Source organism: Eulemur rufifrons, chromosome 30 (genome assembly GCF_041146395.1).
Source record: "Eulemur rufifrons isolate Redbay chromosome 30, OSU_ERuf_1, whole genome shotgun sequence".
In the NCBI taxonomy this organism is placed as follows: Eukaryota; Metazoa; Chordata; class Mammalia; order Primates; family Lemuridae; genus Eulemur; species Eulemur rufifrons.
This window is the reverse complement of record NC_091012.1, coordinates 133175001-133193203: the sequence shown is the minus strand read 5'-3', so window position 1 is coordinate 133193203 and position 18203 is coordinate 133175001. Positions and strand designations below refer to the sequence as shown.

General features: G+C 38.8%; 1 non-coding gene across 1 annotated transcript; it reads right to left on the bottom strand.

The window, feature by feature from the left end:
• Positions 1-6744: 6744 nt before the first annotated feature.
• LOC138379234 (U6 spliceosomal RNA) lies at positions 6745-6851 on the bottom strand. Its single transcript, XR_011232017.1, has one exon. It is a non-coding gene; the product is annotated as a U6 spliceosomal RNA (small nuclear RNA).
• Between the last annotated feature and the right edge of the window lie 11352 nt (positions 6852-18203).

The following is an 18203-nucleotide window of genomic DNA, read 5'->3' as shown; positions in this document are numbered from 1 at the left end:
ATTCTTTCATTGTCTTCATGAATAGCATCTGGCTTCCTTCTATCCACACTAATTTCCTTACCAAAAGGTCACTTGGCCACACCCTTGGTTTTCTCTCACACACAGGCTTTTACAACCTGGCCAGGGTGAGAATTTTCCAAATCTTTAAGTTCTGCTTCCCCTTTAACTATAAATCCCATCTTTAATTTGTGTATCTCTTCTTGCTTTTTATCACAAGCAGTCAAGAGAAGCCATATAGCACACTGAACACTTTGCTTAGAAGTTCTGCCTTCCACAAAGTATTAGGACACAGACACAATTCAGCTAAGTTCTTTGCCACTTTATAACAATGATGGCCTTTCCTACAGTTTCCAATAAGATATTCCTCATTTCTAAGACTTCATCAGAATTTCTTTACTGTCCATATTTCTACCAATATTTTGATCATGACTACTTAAGACTCTCTAAGATTTAGGCTCTGTCTACGGTTCTCAATTTCTTCTGAGCTCTCACCATAATCACCCTTAACACTCACTTTACAGCAATCTAGGCTTTTTCCAGCACACACTTTAAAACTGCCCCATACTCTACCCATTAACCAGTTCCCAAGCCACTTCCACATTTTCAGGTACTTGCTATAGCAACACCCCACTTTACCATGACCAATTTCTAGCTTACTCCATTTGTGCTGCTATAACAAAATGCCACAGACTGGGTAATTTACAAAATCCAGAAATTTATTTTCTAACAGTTCTGGAGATGGGAAGTCCAAGATCAAGGCACCAGCAAGTTCAGTGCCTGTTGAAGGCTTGTTTCCTTCTTCCAAGATGGCACATTGTTGCTGCATCCTCACATGGTAGAAGGCAGAAGGGCAAAAGGGATGAACACTGTGTCCTTACATGGCAAGAAGAGATGGAAAGAAATGAACCCACTTTCTCAAGCTTGTTTATAAGGGCCCTAATATCATCCAAGAAGACTCCACCTTTATGACTTGACTTAATCAGCTCTTAAAGGCCCCACCTCTTAATGCTGTCACCTTGGCAATTATGTTTCAAGGTATGTATTTTGGGGAACATAATTAGACCACAGTAGCCCTCATGATTTTCCTATTTTCTTTACAGTGGTATTTGCACAGTTCTCAACTACTGCAGGTATATGTGATAGCCAACGTAAGCAAGCCAGTAGATCTACCAACTTCTACATTTCTCCTGTGAAAAATGACAACTAAGTCCTCTGGCTGATCCAGGAAAAGACAATGATTAAATGCAAGATTCTTTATTTCAGAAAACAACATCAACACCAGACTCAATAAACCCTTACAAGGTCAAATCTTTTGGTGGTTTCACAACTACTAAAATAGTAGTTAATGTGTCTCCCTGTGCCAGGCTTGCCTCCTTTTAATTCTCCAAAATGTAACCAGGAAGATATATTTTAAATCACTTTTGATCTTCATTTCACTTGCTTTAACCCTTTAATGGTTTCTCAGGATAAAGTCCAAATTCTAATGTGGCCTGTGAGGCAGTGAGTTATCTAGCACTGGTCTACCATTCTGAGCTGTTTAGACCACTGTCTCTACTGAAAATTTGTACTTCAAAGAGTGGTCTAAACTAAGCTTGGAAAAATAGGCTGGTGCTAGATTGCTTGGTTCTCTATAAGCTATGTTAGATGGCCCACTCCTTGATTTCAAAAGTTCAATCCTTGATCCTATGACCCAATTCCACTCCTAGGTATCTAGTCAATGTATATCATTATTCACAAAAGTCATACACAGGGATATTCATAGCAGCACTATATATAATAGTCCCAAATTGGAAACAACCCAGATCACCCAGAATAACATGAATAAATGTGGTATCATCTAAAAATGGAATACTACTATATAACCGTGAAACAGAAGTAACAACTATAATCAACAACATGAATGAATCTCAAAATATAACATCAGGGAGGGGGGGAAGTCAAGTACAGAAGAGCTCATGCTATATTATTCCAAGTATATGAAGTACAAAGACAGTCAAAACTAAACTATGGTATTACAATTCAGGACAGAGTTACTGTTGCAGAGGAGGGAGGGCTACCATCTGGATTGAGATGCAAGGGGGCTTCTGGGAGGCAGGTTTCTTGATCTAAGTATAGTTGCATGAATGTTTGCTTTGTAAAAATTTATCAAGCTGCACACTTATTTATGTACTCTTCTTTAAGTCATACCACAATAGTTAATGCTTTTTAAAATTCTCTGCCTTCATACTCTGCATCTTGCTTTTGCATAGCTAATTCTTGCTGTTTAAACTTTGAATATCATTTCTTCCAGAAGCCCTTTCCTGAATTCTTAGACTATTTTAGCTCATCATGCTATGTGCTCAAAGTCCCCTGTTGTTCTCCTATCTTAACAACTCTTCACATTTAATTGCAACTACTTATTGGATCAAGTTCTGCAAATTGGCTTTATATATCTTTTAATTCACATTGTGAAAGTGCACAAATTTTAATAGAGGGCATGTGAATGGAGTAAGATTTAATACTCCTCCCCCAAGGGTAGAATATCAGCCCCAATGCAGTGCAAAATATAGAAGGGTGAACTAGTTATCTATTGCTGCGTAACAAATTACTACAAGTTTAGCAGCTTAAAACAGCACACATTTATTCTCTCACAGTTTCCATGCATCAGAAATTCAGGAACAGATTAGCTGGGTCCTCTGTTTCTGTGTCTCCCAAGGCTGCAATCATGGTGTTACCAGGTCTGCATTTCTTTCAGGAGTCTCAGGGTCCTCTCTCAAGCTTGTTGGTCAAATTCAGTTCCTTGCTTTCTTGCTTGCTGTCAGTTGAGGGCTGTTCTCTGCTCCCCGAGTCCACCCACATTCCTTATCATAGGCTCTCTCACAGACCTCTCAACATGGCAGCATCTTCTAGGCCAGCAAGGGAGAGTCTCTTGCTCTAGTCAGCTAAAAGTGACTCATAATGTAACAGAATTATAAAAATGACATCCTATCATCTTTGCCATTTAACATAATCAAGGGAGTGACATTCCATCACCTTTGTCATATTCTATTGGCTCGAATATGACATGCAAGAAGTGAGAAGCAAGTCCCAGGCTCTGCTCACACTCAAGGGAAGGGAATTACACAAGGGCATAACTCATTAGGGGTTATCTTAGAATTCTACCTACCACAAAAGGGTAATATTTGGAGACTGAGGAAGATTTTCCCTGAAACCCTCAAATCCCACAACATAGATGTGGGAGCTGGGCTCCAAGATGGCACCCAATGATCATACCCTTGTGTAATCACCTCTCACACTGTATCAGGGTTGGTCTATGTGACCAATAGAATATGACAGAAATAATGATATGTGACTTCTGAGGCTAGATCATAAAAGACAATTCAGTATCCACCTATCTGTCACTAGTTCTCAAGGAAGCTGGTCACCATGCCATGAAAACATTTGAACAGCCCTTTGGAGATTCCCATGTGGCAAGGAACTCTGAAACCTGCTGCCAATAAGGTTGCCAAATAAAAAACAGAATGCCAGTCAAGTTTCAGATAAATAATGGATAATAGTTTAGCATAAGTTTGTCTCAAATATTGCATGATACATAATTCTACTACAAAATTATTTGTTGTTTATATGAAATTCAAATTTAACTGGGCATCCTGGGTTTCGTTTTGTGTGTGTGTGTGTTTCCCTATATTTAGTAACCCTATCTGCCGACAGCCATGGGAATGACCTGGATTCCTCAGCCCAGCTTCAGTCAAATCATCTGACTGCAGCTGTAGTTGACATCTTAATTGCAACTTCCTGAGAGACCCTGAACCATAACCTTCTGTTGAAGCTGCTCCCAAATTCCTGTCCCCCCAGAAACTGGGATAATACATGCTTGTTATTGAAAGCCACTAAGTTTGGGGAGTTATCTGTTACAGAGTAAGAGAGAACTAATACAATAGGTAACTATCTACTCCTTATCTTGGCCAGCCAGCCTGTCCTTTTTGTGAGATGCAATCATCAAGAATGGTTCCAACATTTAAGAAGCAAACTCCCTTCTCTAGTTGAAGAATAAGAAGGTAATTCAGAAATGACAGTTAAGTTCGTCATTTATTAATGAAATGCCTCAGTATCTATTTGATTGAATTAAATCTGTCAAACAGGACTTCTTGTTAGGGAAGTCAGAAGGCATTTTTTGTTGTTCTTGCTTACTGGAATTGGCAACAGCAGCTTCAACATAACAAAGCCTGACAGCTTGATTCAGCCTGAAAATGTTGATGACAGGCAAGTGATGTCTGTTGTAAATACAAGGTCCCACAGTTCCTCAAGCAAAGACGAAAATGGTAAATGAACATTACACAACCAAGAGATCGGGCAGTGTCCACTGTACCGCTGGAGGAATGAAAAGACGTTTAAAAATGATTTACACATTATTAAACATGTAGCTGGAGAGAAGAGAGGAAATGGGGAAGCAAAGGATCTTAAGAACAGTGGTTCTCATCTGAAGGCTATTTTACCCCCCACCCCAGGGGACATTTGGCAATGTATGGAAACATTTTTGGTTGTCATAACCAGGGGCAGATGCTACTGGCATCTAGCAGGTTGATACCAGGGATGCTGCTAAACATTCTGCAATGCACAGGACAGCCCCCATATCAAAAAATTATCCATACCAAAATGTCATCAGTGCCAAAGTTGAGAAATCTTGCTCAAGAGAGATATAAAAGGACCATTTGTTTTACTGACCAATCAGATTGCTGTAATTCTCTGGTATCTGGAAAATTTCTACTCTGAAAACATTTAGTTCATTGATCCTTTCTATACTCTTTGATTTATTCATTCTATATTTATTCACATATTCATACATTTATTTATTCATTCAATAAATTTTTATTGAGTGTTTCACTGTGCCAGGTGTTTGGGGAAAAACTGATGTGTATACAAAATTAATTCAGCTATTAAATAAATTAGTAAGCACCTGGAAGTGATATGGGGGATGAATCAAATATGTGTTCTTTCTTCAAAAAAATAAAATTTTGAGTTAATTCTAAATTCATATAGAATAAATCAGAAAAAAATGAAGCAAAACCCTACTGACAACCATCAAAGCTTTGTATAATTCTAATAATGGCTGATTTTCTTAAGGCAAACATTTGAAGAGCAGTTGTCACAAACTGTGGGCTAGATGAAGAATGCATCAGTAGGGCAACATAAGAAACTACCTGGCCATATGTGTTTTCATTTATTCACTTTTATTTTTCTTTAATTTAGTACAGCATATAGTAATTTATGAAGAAGTTTTTAAAAGGTGTTTGTGAAAAGTAGCAATGGAGTGAAAGCTAAAACCTTAGTTATGATTGAAGAGCTGGCTCTATAGAGGCAGCACACATGCCTTGCACAAAAATGCAGCTCAGAAGAAAGCCCAAAGGAACATTTCAAGTTAGCAGTGGCAGGGGTCTGTGAGGGTTCTGAGCATACTCCTTGTGAATGGTGAAGTATCATAGTAGTGCTACAGGAATCAAAAAATGAGAGAATCTAGGAGTTTTAGGAGAGGTTTCAAAGGCAAGCAAGGCAAAGGTGTAGTCATAAAGCAGTCTGGCTGACATGCAGGATGCTGGGAGGAAAAGGGGAGAGAAATACAGGTAGAAAGGCCATGACTGCATTTTAGAGGATGCTCAATGCTCAATGAGATTCTCACATCTAAACAGAAGCATAGAGAGAGGGAGGGGAGGAGGGAAAAATATTTTTATATTATTCAGTACTCTTTCAACTAAAACTATCTTTGGCAGAATGGGATTGCTTAGCTCTCACAACCAGCAAGAATAAGATTCTAGTTAGAGATACCTGAAGCAGGAAGTCCATGTCACCAGGGCACTCCACAGGTGTCAACTTTCTACTTTCCTGCTATGTTCTCCATGAAGTGAAACCATCCTTGCTTACCACTTTGGCCTCACAACCTCACATCTCTACACCCAATGAGGTTCCCAATTCAAAGAGTTCCCAGGGGAAGAGTCTGACTTGCCTGGCTTGATTCACAGATCCATCAGTTGAACCAACTACCAGGTGTGGTAAGGTTCTATGTTTCATAGCGCCCACCCAAATGATATGATTAGACTGAGAAAGGCACAATTACCCAAAAGAAGGAGGGCAAACAAAGATCTCACAAAACAATAAATGCCAACAACAACTTAAATGTCCAAAAATAGCATAATAGTTAGATAAATTTGTGTATGAAAAATATTAAGTAGCCATTAAAATTTTAAATTATGTTTTATAAATTTAATGAGATCCCAATAAATGCTAATATTTTGGTCTGGAACTATGCAAACTAATTATAAAGTTAAATGAGAAAATATACAAGAATAGCTAAGCAAAAGCCTGGAGAATAATAAAACCAATGAAGAATGACAAGTGTTACTAGATATTAAAACCTATTTATAATGGCACAAATATTTGAAAATATAGAACTGGTGCACAATCAGAAAAGCCAATGTAAATGAATACTCCAGAAAAAATAGAATAGAAATACATGTGGGGGGCCGGGCGCGGTGGCTCATGCCTGTAATCCTAGCACTCTGGGAGGCCGAGGTGGGCGGATCGTTTGAGCTCAGGAGTTTGAGACCAGCCTGATCAAGAGGGAGACCCCATCTCTACTAAAAATAGAAAGAAATTATATGGACAGCTAAAAATATATATAGAAAAAATTAGCCGGGCATGGTGGTGCATGCCTGTAGTCCCAGCTACTCGGGAGGCTGAGGCAGGAGGATCCCTTTTTTTTTTTTTCTTTTTTATATGGAACGCTTCACGAATTTGCGTGTCATCCTTGCGCAGGGGCCATGCTAATCTTCTCTGTATCATTCCAATTTTAGTATATGTGCTGCCGAAGCGAGCACAAGAGGATCCCTTGAGCTCAGGAGTTTGAGGTTGCTGTGAGCTAGGCTGACGCCACGGCACTCACTCTAGCCTGGGCAACAGAGTGAGACTCTGTCTCAAAAAAAAAAAAAAAAAATACATGTGGGGATTTGGCAAATGATAGAAGGGGCATCTTGAACCTGTTGGGTAAAGTTAGACTTTTTAATAAATGGCATAGAGACAATTGGGGAGCCCCCTGGAAAAAGATGAAGTTGGCTCCATACTTCACAGTGTGCATCAAAATCAACTTCAAATGGATCAATTTAAAATGTAAAATTTTGACAGGTTAAAAGTACTAGAGGAAGAAAAATGGGCAAATTTCTTTATTACCTGGGAGTAGGGAAAACTTTCCTATTATTTTTGGGAAGTATATAACTCAGAGGAAAAGGACAAATGTTCTAATACATATTTTTTCCCTATCCTCTCACAGGTAGCTAATGGCCAGATTCTGAAAGCTCTGGCCATGTCTCTTTATTGTCTGTCAATAAGAACATTTCCTTTGGGGGCTCCCTTCTACTCTGCTATTTTCATTTCTCTAACCCAATCCTTTTACTTTGACACCATCATTCTGACTTTTCATTTTTCTTTCATTCTGGGGGCTCCTTCCGTTTTCTCACCAGCTCCCACCCTCTCTTTTTTACACTTGCAGATTTTTGAGCTACCATCCTTCCCCTGACTACCTTCCTCTATCTTTCCATATAATCAATGTTTGGCCAGACATTGTCAGGAGGGGAATGCAGAAGAACTAGCTGTTCAGGAAATGGGGTCAAGAGGGTAGCTGGGCCTCCTGGCACTGCTGGCAAGCAACAAGGGAAGGTTAGCCATTCATTCCACAAGAGCTCAGCCTGCTAGACAAGGGTGCAAGCTATAGCTAAATCCTAAATTGTGAACACTGTGGAAATCACTTTTCACAGCATAGTGGAGTCTCAGATTGCACTTATACTGAGTCACCAAAGAGAATTGAACCTGTCTGGCCCTGTCTGTGGGCCCAGTGCAAGAAATCTCTTTTTCATTTGTTTGAGCAATTAAGGGGTCTCTTGAGACAGAACAAAACGAAACAAAAAATCCTGCACAACAAGCTTGATCCAGTTACCCGCTTATAGTAATCAGAGCATTGGGGCTATTTTGAGTACTGCATGGAGTCAGTTATTTAGAGTTGTCTCCCTATCCAGCATCCACCATTGGACAAGTGTCCATGCCTTATGGACTGTCCATGGTAACATTCAAAAAAGCTCCATAAGGCCTTGGGACACAAGCAGCTGCTATGCAGAGAATGACAGAGAAAGGAGAGATTCTTCATCTACTCCACATCAGATCCCCAAGCAAGAGCATCAGTGCCCAACAGACAGGTTGTCAATGTCCACAAACTCACTGGAAGAAGTCATAGCCTGAGCCCAGCAGGCCTGATGGAGATCATAAAAACGGGAATAAAATTGGTGATTTGTTTGTGTGCACATTTGATATGCCCTGATAGCTCTCAAAACCACGGGGCAGGGCTGGTGGGGGAGGTGGGGAAGGCCCTGCAATTGCAGGAAAGGTGGAAATGAAGAAAAGAGAGTTTCCTCTGAGAAGGTACACATCATCAGCTTGGATGTACTAGTTTTTCAGAGCGCTTTTCGGTTCATCAGCAATGATTAAGCAAGTAGTTCAGACTGATTTGGGTCACTAATCCTAGGGAAAATGCCTACCTGCTTCAGGTTATCAAAAACACTGAACATATGGCCAGGATGGTTGGCAGGACTGTTGGGGAAAGAACACTAGGCCAGTTCAAATCTTGGCTCTATCAGAAACAAGCAATGAGACTGTGCCTGAATCTCTCTGTGCCTCCGTTCCTCATTTATAAAATAGGGAGGTTGTTCTAGATTAGTGATTTGCCAATAGTATTGAATGGAGTGCTCCAGTCTATGGAGTGACTGAGCTGAGCAAGGGGGCGTGAAGACCAGCTGAGATGGCTGTGGACCCCCAGCCCCACCTCTCCTGGTACAATGGCACATGTGCCTGTTTCACATATTGGGGCTAATTAGCTTTTGTCATGTGAGGGAACAACTTGGCTGATAAAATAAAGTTGGACAACCACTTAACCAAACTAAAATAGTAATTCATAAGGAAACATCACAGTAGAGCTATGAGGGCTGATGGATATTATTAGCAAGAGAGAGGGATGTTTATCTCGTGGGCATGCCACTCTGAACCTGGTAAGGACTCTGGGCAAAATGAGACTCACTAGTGCAAGAACTGAAGACTTGCCATCTGGGCCATGTTGGGAGGGTTTTTGGGGCAATAAGGGGGATGAAGCTGGGAAAATGGGTTCGAAGAGGAAGTAGAATGAGGGACCAAGAGAAGAAGACTACTGGGTACCCATGTGAAATAGTAGGCTCAGAGTAACTGGAAGGTGCCAGAAGGGAAAGGTGGGCAATATTGACCCCATTTTCTGGTTTCCACGGGCATTCCTGCTTTACCACATGTAAGAATGAGTTGTTTTCAGAGCCTTGCCAGGCATTGCTGAGTCTAAAAGCAGGTTTAGAAAACTAAAACCAATCATCACAATGCTGAAATACTTAAAGGTTTACAAACCCAACTCCTAAAGATTTAAGAGCCTCTGTTAAATGAAGGTCTGCCAGTAGTGTAAATTAGCTGATTTTTCCCAGGGGTCTACCTATTAGGGCACTTGCTGAGAGCTGTCTCTCAGTTGGCAGTTACCTATCATCACTTCAGGAGGGCTTGAAAATAGCAAATTATTTTTCTAGGATGAGAAAGTAATGTCTTTCTGTCAGTTCAGATTCCTGAGATTACAATTTGTGTTATTTAATATTTTTTTCAATTCTTTCTGCTCCTAATAGAGATATAAATATTCAGTGTTGAAAACTGAATTCAGAGGATAATTACTGGATTAGTATAAAACTGCAATTATAGTAATTTGATGATTGCAATTACTCTGGATTTCTCTTTGACAAGGATGACTGAAACAATTGAAATTGGAACCAATAGGTCATATAAAGGTAAGATCACTGGACAGCATTTTGTACGGAAACATTCGCTCCTAAATATGCCTCATTACAATCACAGTCATGAAATACTGCCAATCTTTCCTTATTAAAAAAAAAAAACAGCACATCCTGTCTTATCCAATAACATTCATTCCATTCCTCCCATCCCCAAAAAAGTGTTACAAAGGAAACAATCACTACCCAATATCATAGTCTTTCAATGGCTGCTTTCCAAACACTGGATTGAGAAAGGCAGTCTGAATTCAAATTCTAGCTCCTTGAGATACTCAGGATAAGATATATGTGAGTTCTCTAGATCTCCAAAATCCACATGTTGCTCACAGCATGGCTCCTTAAATTCTTGTGTTTGGAGTATGTGAGGTTCCTCCCTTCCACCCTCCTCAGTGTCCAAAGCAAAGCAAAGCAAAATAACAATAAGCAAATAAATAAATAAAAATTTAAAAAACCCACCATGCATGAAAAATTCTACTATTGAAAGAGGGAAAGGGGGATATTTTTCTAGCATTTAAACGGTGCTGATATTAACCAACCTACATGGTTTCCAAGATTAAAATAAACTCCACGCAGCTCCTGAGAATTTCTTTTATCCAGTGGTTCTCAACTGTGAGTGATTTTGCTTCCTGGGGGACATTTTTTTTTTATGACTGGAGATATTCTTGGGGGAGTGCTACTAGGATGTAGTGGGTATAGGACAAGGATGCAGCTAAATACCCTACAATGCACAGGACAGCTGTCCATGACAAAGAATGATTCAGTCCAAAATGTCACCAGTGCCAAGGTTGAGAAGTCCTGCTTAACCAACTAGGGCATGATGCATCCATTTGTACTAAATGGAGACACTCATAATTCATTCCACTGTGTCATATAATAGAGAATAATCCTAGATTATGGCCAGAAAAACAAGGGGTTGTCAAAGACGGGCAAATTGAGGCAATTTCAGATTTAACATGTGGAAGACCTATTGTGTGCTAGCTTCCCAGAACCACACTCATTTTAAAAAGCACAATATGAAACTAAGAGAAATATAGTAATATGATCAAGGTCTCTCAGATGGATAGGATGCCAGGGTCCAATCCCAGAGCATTCTCCTTCCAACAGTATTTGGAAATAGAAGGTAGTACATGATACATGGCAAGCATATGCTAGAGGAAATGATGTGATAGAAATTAAGATTTCTCTTATCTCTTCTGTATGCCTTTCCCTGGATTCTGCTTGCACTGCCCTGTATCCTGTGTCTTTGTTCAGAACATGCCCTTAGGCACTTAAAGCCACTTTGCTCCCAGGCATGGAAAGCACATGATGCCTGGGATTCTAGTTGCCCCTGAGTAGCCCTGACTTAGCCAATAACTCAGGGCTTTGAGAATATAAAAGTCCAACTCCTGTTTCTCAAAGCAAGACAAAGGCTGAGAAGTAACTTACACTGCAGAACTCCTCTGCAGGATCAGGCAGAAGTAACCTTGTGGGACGTTGTCAAAAATCACATTCTTCCCTGTCCTACTTCCCCCACTCCCTCATCATTTTTTCCTAAGAACACTTCCTTAAGAAATCACTTGCGCACAAATCCTTGTCTCTGGATCTACTTCTGGGGAACCCAACCCAATGCATACAAAGAGATGACTTGGGGGTCAGGGAGGTTGGAGTGCATTTTAGAGTAAGAGGACATTTAACTCGGCTTTGGTGGGTGCTATAGTTTGAATGCATCCCCTCTAAAATTCAGGTGTTGCCAATGTGATAGTTTTAAGAGCCAGGATCTTTAAGAGGTGATTAGGCAATGAGGGCTCCTCCCTCATGAATGGAATTAAGGCCCTTATAAAAGAGGCTTCATGCGGCGTTTGTCTCTTGCCCTTCTACCTTTAGCCATGTGAGGATGTAAGAAGAAGGCCCTTATCAGGCAACAAATGCTGGTGCGTTGATCTTGGACTTCCCAGCTTCCAGAACTGTGAGAAAATTAATTTCTGTTCTTTATAAATTATCCAATCTCTGGGAAAATCAGAAAGAAAAAATCAAACAACCCCATTAAAAAGTGGGCAAAGGACATGAGCAGAAACTTTTCAAAAGAAGATAAACTAATGGCCAATAAACCTATGAAAAATTGCTCAACATCTCTAATCATCAGGGAAATGCAAATCAAAACCACAATGAGATATTACTTATCTCCAGTGAGAATGGCCTTTATCAAAAAGTCCCCAAATAATAAATGTTGGTATGGATGCAGAGAGATAGGAACACTTATACACTGCTGGTGGGACAGAAAACTAGTACAACCTCTGTGGAAAGCAATATGGAGATACCTTAAAGAGGTACAAGTAGAACTACCATTTGATCCAGCAATCCCATTACTGGGCATCTACCCAAAGGAACAAAAGACATTGTATAAAAAAGACATCTGCACGCAAACGTTTATAGCAGCACAATTCACAATCGCAAAGATGTGGAAACAACCCAAGTGCCCATCAATACATGAGTGGATTAATAAAATGTGGTATATGTATATCATGGAGTTCTGCTCAGCCACAAAAAACAATGGTGATCTAGCACCTCTTGCATTATCCTGGATGGAGCTGGAGCCCGTTCTACTAAGTGAAGTATCACAAGAATGGAAAAGCAAACATCACATGTACTTACCATCAAATTGGTACTAATTGATCAACACTTATGTGTACATATGGAAGTAAAATTCATCAGGTGTCATGCAGGTGGGAGGAGGGAGGAGGGGATGGGTATATTCACACCGAATGGGTGCGGTGTGCACTGTCTCAGGGATGGGCACTCTTGTAGCTCTGACTTGGGCGGTGCAAAGGCAATATATGTAACCTAAACGTTTGTACCCAGGTAATATTCTGAAATAAAAAATACAATAAAACAAAAAATAAATAAAAACTGTTTACATTAAAAAAAAACACAATGAGGAAATATAAAGAAGTTAACCCACATATCCAGGAGGGTTATAGGGACTACATATTCTGAAGATAAGGAATGAGTTGGGTGATCTTCAGCCTCCTAACTTTTTTTTGGTAAGGTATGCCAAAGGAATAGAAATGATATCCCATTTATTTATACATGTTAAAAATATGTTTAGTGAATGAAAATACTACACAAAATTAAGTCAAACTTGGAAAACCTGGAAAATTTGATCATTACATCTGTTTCATTGTTTCAAATTTACCTATTCATTATTTCAAAATGTCTTTAGATCCAAGTTCAAATATAGTTTATACAGAAGAGACGGCCTTTTCTATTTTTTTTTTTTTTGTCTTCTTTTCTACTTTGAAACCTTTCTTTACTGAGCTTGGAATAACTAACCCAATATCAATATTATGAATTCAGAGTCCCTGGCAAGCTTCACATTTTCTGACTTTAATCTCAAGAAAATGTTATACCATGATATTAACAGGACTTCTATAAGTCAAATTACTTACTGAAACCTGATGAAACATATAATAATTAACTAAATCAAATGACAGTTTTTCTCAAAACATAGTACTCATTAACTTATTTTATGCTAACATATGAGCCAATTTCAGTATAATCGAAAGGAAAGTATATATATTTATATGTATTTAAAGTGTTTAGAATGTTGCTGGCACATAGTACTTCATAAATATTAGCTTTATCATTAGTAATTACTAATATGTTAAGAAGTTAACATGAATCAGAACTGGTTTTTTGAAAGCTGTACCATCACTTCATACCCTAGATTTAATTAAGACAGAAAGAAAACATCATCCATTTAAAGCTTTGCTTTTAAGTCCTTGTTTTAAAAACATTTTCTGCAAGTGACAAAAGTTGAGTCAAATTTTATTAGCTGAACCTCACATACTAATACTGCAAAGCCCTAGTCCCAAAACTCAGTGGAAATAAGAACTCATTTTTATGGTATTTACATATGAAATACAGATTTCAAGGCCCATTGAGTGTTCTAAAAGAAAGGAAGTGACCCTTCTTCAATCCTTGGGGGACCATGAAACAAAACATCATCTCTCTGTCTAGTCCTAGCTTCTCACATTATAGCATGTACACCTCCAGAAAAACTGATGTGACTTTCTAGAACAGGAATTCTATTTAATAACTGTGGCGAGCAAAAAGTTAAGCACAGTCCTCACTTTGCATGGTATTATGAAACTGTAAATATTACTGTGCAACTTGAAACTGTGCAAAGCAATCACAGTAATCAATGGTAAAAATTATGATTGTTCTGTGATCTTTAATAATTTTTGTGAACACATTAAAAACTCTTACTATTGGTTAGAAATGTCTAAGGAAATGACTAAATAGTAAAACTAATATTTATTTAGTACACTGTAACTTAAAAATATCAGAAGCATTGAGAATTAAAGTGTTTTATTTCTTAGTAGAAACTTAGCACGAGTAGTTTGAACTAGTCTTGACTCCTCATTGTATAACTTACAACATGCAGCAAGCATTTTTCTGTGCCTTGGTGAATTGTCATATTCCTTTATTCTAACTTTACATGAGCTTCTAAGATTTCATCCTTTGTGCTTTCAATGTTGTGAAATATCTCCAAGAATTCTTTTAATATGGAGTTTTCTGACAGTGCCCTATAGTCTGGGATTTCTTCAATCTTGTCGTTACAACTACTTTCCAAATTCATGTTGATAATAAGTTCACCTTCCCTAAGTTCCTCTGGCTGCATATCTGGAGTCTCTTGAATGGTGGCAGTGTCAACATTTCCACAATTGGCTATTTCTTTTCTAACCCCATTTATGTTCGATTCAAATTTCACTTCTAGCATCATTGCTTTTTGTTTCATTATTGCACTTTTACCTTTGTTTGCTAATTCTCTCTCTCAATTATCCATTTTTGTAAAATATCACATTAGTTTATCACTGGGAGACAAGGAGGCAACACAATTACATGCTTTGCAAACTGTATGTAAAGTGACTAACATGCACAGTGGCTAATCATTGACTTTGCAAGAAGTGATGTGACAGGTCACTAATCATGATGTACACCTGTTATTTACATAGTGATTTGTGAACTGAAGGGCTAGCAGCTACTACTATTTTATGCAAGTACTCATAGTTCAAATCCTGTGGTAACTGAACTTTAAATAATATTGGGGGAGACTAATGTAATTTAAGTAAACCATAGTAACTGAAATTTGTGCATATAGGAACCATGCAACATGAGAACTGCCTATAATTTAACTCATTATTTTGAGACTGTTTTCTAGGAACAAAGTAATTAAGAGCAGATAAAAATGTGCATGAGTATTTAAGACAAAACACGAAACTTTAATAAAATTGTATTCTTCCCCAGAAAAAAAAAATTACCCAGTCTCAGGTATTTTGCTATAGTAGCACAAAATGGACTAAGATAGTGGGTGTTTAAGACTCAGAAAAGACAGGGAAGTGGGGACTGGATGATAGTGGGAAATAAAGTCAGAGAGATGGGCTGTACCCAAGATGAGTCTAACTAAGGAATTTGAATGTATCCTGCGAGCAATGGAACACTATTAATGATTTTTCAGTAACAGAGAGCATTCCGCATGAAATAGAATCAGCTACATTAACAAACCTCAGTTGATACTAAACATAATTTATTGGACATTTTCCAAGTGTATTACTAAGTAATGGGGAACTTGCAAGTACAGCAAAATGTAATAAAGGAAAATGAAAAATTCTTAGGTGTTGATTACTTTCTGTGTATAAAGGGGCTTCGTGCTCCAGAAATACATGAATAGATCAAATGACTTTGAACCGTGATTATGGCCAACCATAAAAAGGAGACTTGTTTTCCTGAGGCTTGGGACCACTTATTTTACAAAATGAAATACTTGTCTCTATAAAAAGCTAATTTTCTAACATGAAACAGGAGAACTACTTGGTATCTCAGAAAAGGTATGGTCATTTTTTGTCTGTTTATTATTAAATATTCCCTACTATGTGTCAAACACTAAATAGGCTATTCAAAAGTAAATATTAAAGTTAAATATTAAAATCATTTTCTGGGTTTTTTAAGTCTATTTTCCGTACAATAAACAGAAGAGTTTCCTGCAGCATTAAATCTTTGAGGTCTAAAAAGCAAGTCATGAATGACAGTCAAGTAGAAAGTCTATTAAACTTTTTAAATGTCTAAAACATTCTGAAAGAAATTATTATTTGCCCATACTCCGAAGTGAGGTATCACAAGAATGGAAGAATAGGCACCACATGTACTCGCCATCAAACTGGCACTGACTAATCAGCACTAACATGCTCACACAGTAGTAATATTCTTTGGGGGTGGGGGGTTGGGGGTGGGTAAACTCACAACTAATGGATACAGTGAGTGTTGTAGGTGGGGAAGGGCATGTCTCAAATCATGGTTGGGATGTGGCAAAGTCATAACATGTAACCAAAATGTTTGTACCCTCATAATTTCCTGAAATAAAAAAATAAAAAAAAGACATTAAGCATATGAATATACCAGGCAGTACTCAAAGATGATTAAGCACACACTGTCTTCTATGAGCTTAGGACTTGAAAAATACATAATAAAAGTATTCAGATATTTTTTAAAAATCTGCAAGTATGAAAGAAATTATTTTGGTGTAACATAGGAGGTTAGGGTTCAGTCTATACTTGATTAATAACATTACAATTCAATTTTAATTTAACATTTATTGCCTAAATCAAGGATCAGAAAACTTTTACTGTAAAGAACGAGATAGGAATTATTTTAGGCTTTGCGGCCAGATGGTTTCTGTTGCAATTACTCAACATTGCATTGCAGTTCAAAAGCACATAAACTAATGGGCACGTCTGTTTCTCAATAAAACTTTATGGACATTGAAATTTGATTTTCATATAATTCTCACATGTCCCAAAATATTCTTGTTTTTTCCCCAATCATTTAAGAAAGTAAAAACCATTCTTAGTTCACAAGTAGGCCATATAAAAACAGATAGTGGGCCAGATTTGGCCCTAGAACCTGGTATCCCAATCTTGAGTTTCCCCAAAGCAAGGATGATGCAAGGGCTTGAGTGTGGATAATTTATTTGGGAGGTAGCCTCAGGAAGCAGGAGTGAGGGAACATGAAGAGAGAGAGAGAGAGAGAGAGAGAGAGAGAGAGAAAGAAAGAGATCAAGAAAGAAAAGCTAACAAAGTGTGTGTAACTGAGTTGGTTATTGAGGGTGACTGCATTCTATCCCATTGGAGACCCTCTGAGAAACTGGTAGAAGGTGCTTCAGAAATTCCTCTCTGAAGGATGGGAGGCTAAGGTCATTATTTGCTGACTACAGTCCTTTCATTTTAGGTTGCCCCATCTGTGTGTCATTTAAGCTTCCTTTGCTTTGGCAAAAGCCCTGAGGCAGAAAAGTGAAGAAGAGGTATTTCAAGAACTCAAGATGGGATGCTGCTGGCCAGCCTAGGAACTTTCCACCAGAGTAGCATCAGCCATCACAAATGGGCCAAAGGGATATGGCACAAGGAACAAAAAGTGTTTGTTACAGGGCCAGGTGTGGTGGCTCATGCCTGTAATCCTAGCACTTTGGGAGGCCAAGGCAGGAGGATTGCTTGAGGTCAGGAGTTTGAGACCAGCCTGAAGAAGAGCAAGACCCTGTCTCTATAAAAAATAGAAAAGTTAGCTGGGCGTGCACCTGTAGTCCCAGCCACTTAGGAGGCTGGGCAGGAGTATTGCTTGAACCTAGGAGTTGGAGGTTACAGTGAGCTATCATGAAGCCACTACACTTTAGCTAGGGCAACAGAGCAAGACCCTGTCTCAAAAAAAAGAAGTGTTTGCTACAGATGGTAATTACCTTTTTATTTCTCTGATATTCTATTTCTCTGGGGGCCTAAAATCACAAATTTTAGAGGATTAATATTATAAAATCTGGGTCACTCACGGGCTGTAAAGTTAAAAACTCAGAAGAAAGCCATCCTTGGGGCCTCAGTCAACTGACTACATACCAGGAAATCAATGTTGGTCATGGACTGGAAAGCAAACACCTGAAATCAAAACTTACAACTGCAGTTCTAAATGGACCAATGTAGAATGTTTTTGAACAGTTCCTAAGTGTAGGTGAGTCTGTGGCTTTTTAGATGAGGTCACCAACATTGAGGAGGGCACTGCTCATGCAGTAAAGGATGAATCTCAACAACTTTCTGGGAGGAAGAGCAATAAGATAGTGTCAGCCTGCAGCCCCAATCCTTTACTCAAAAGAGAATGAAGGGAGATATCACTGCCCCAAATTGAATAGAGGGGTCATCATAGCTCACTGCAACCTCAAACTCCTGGGCACAAGCCGTCTTCCTGCCCAGCCTCCCGGGCAGCTGCAACTACAAGCACACACCCAGCTAATTTTTCTATTTTTTGTAGAGATGG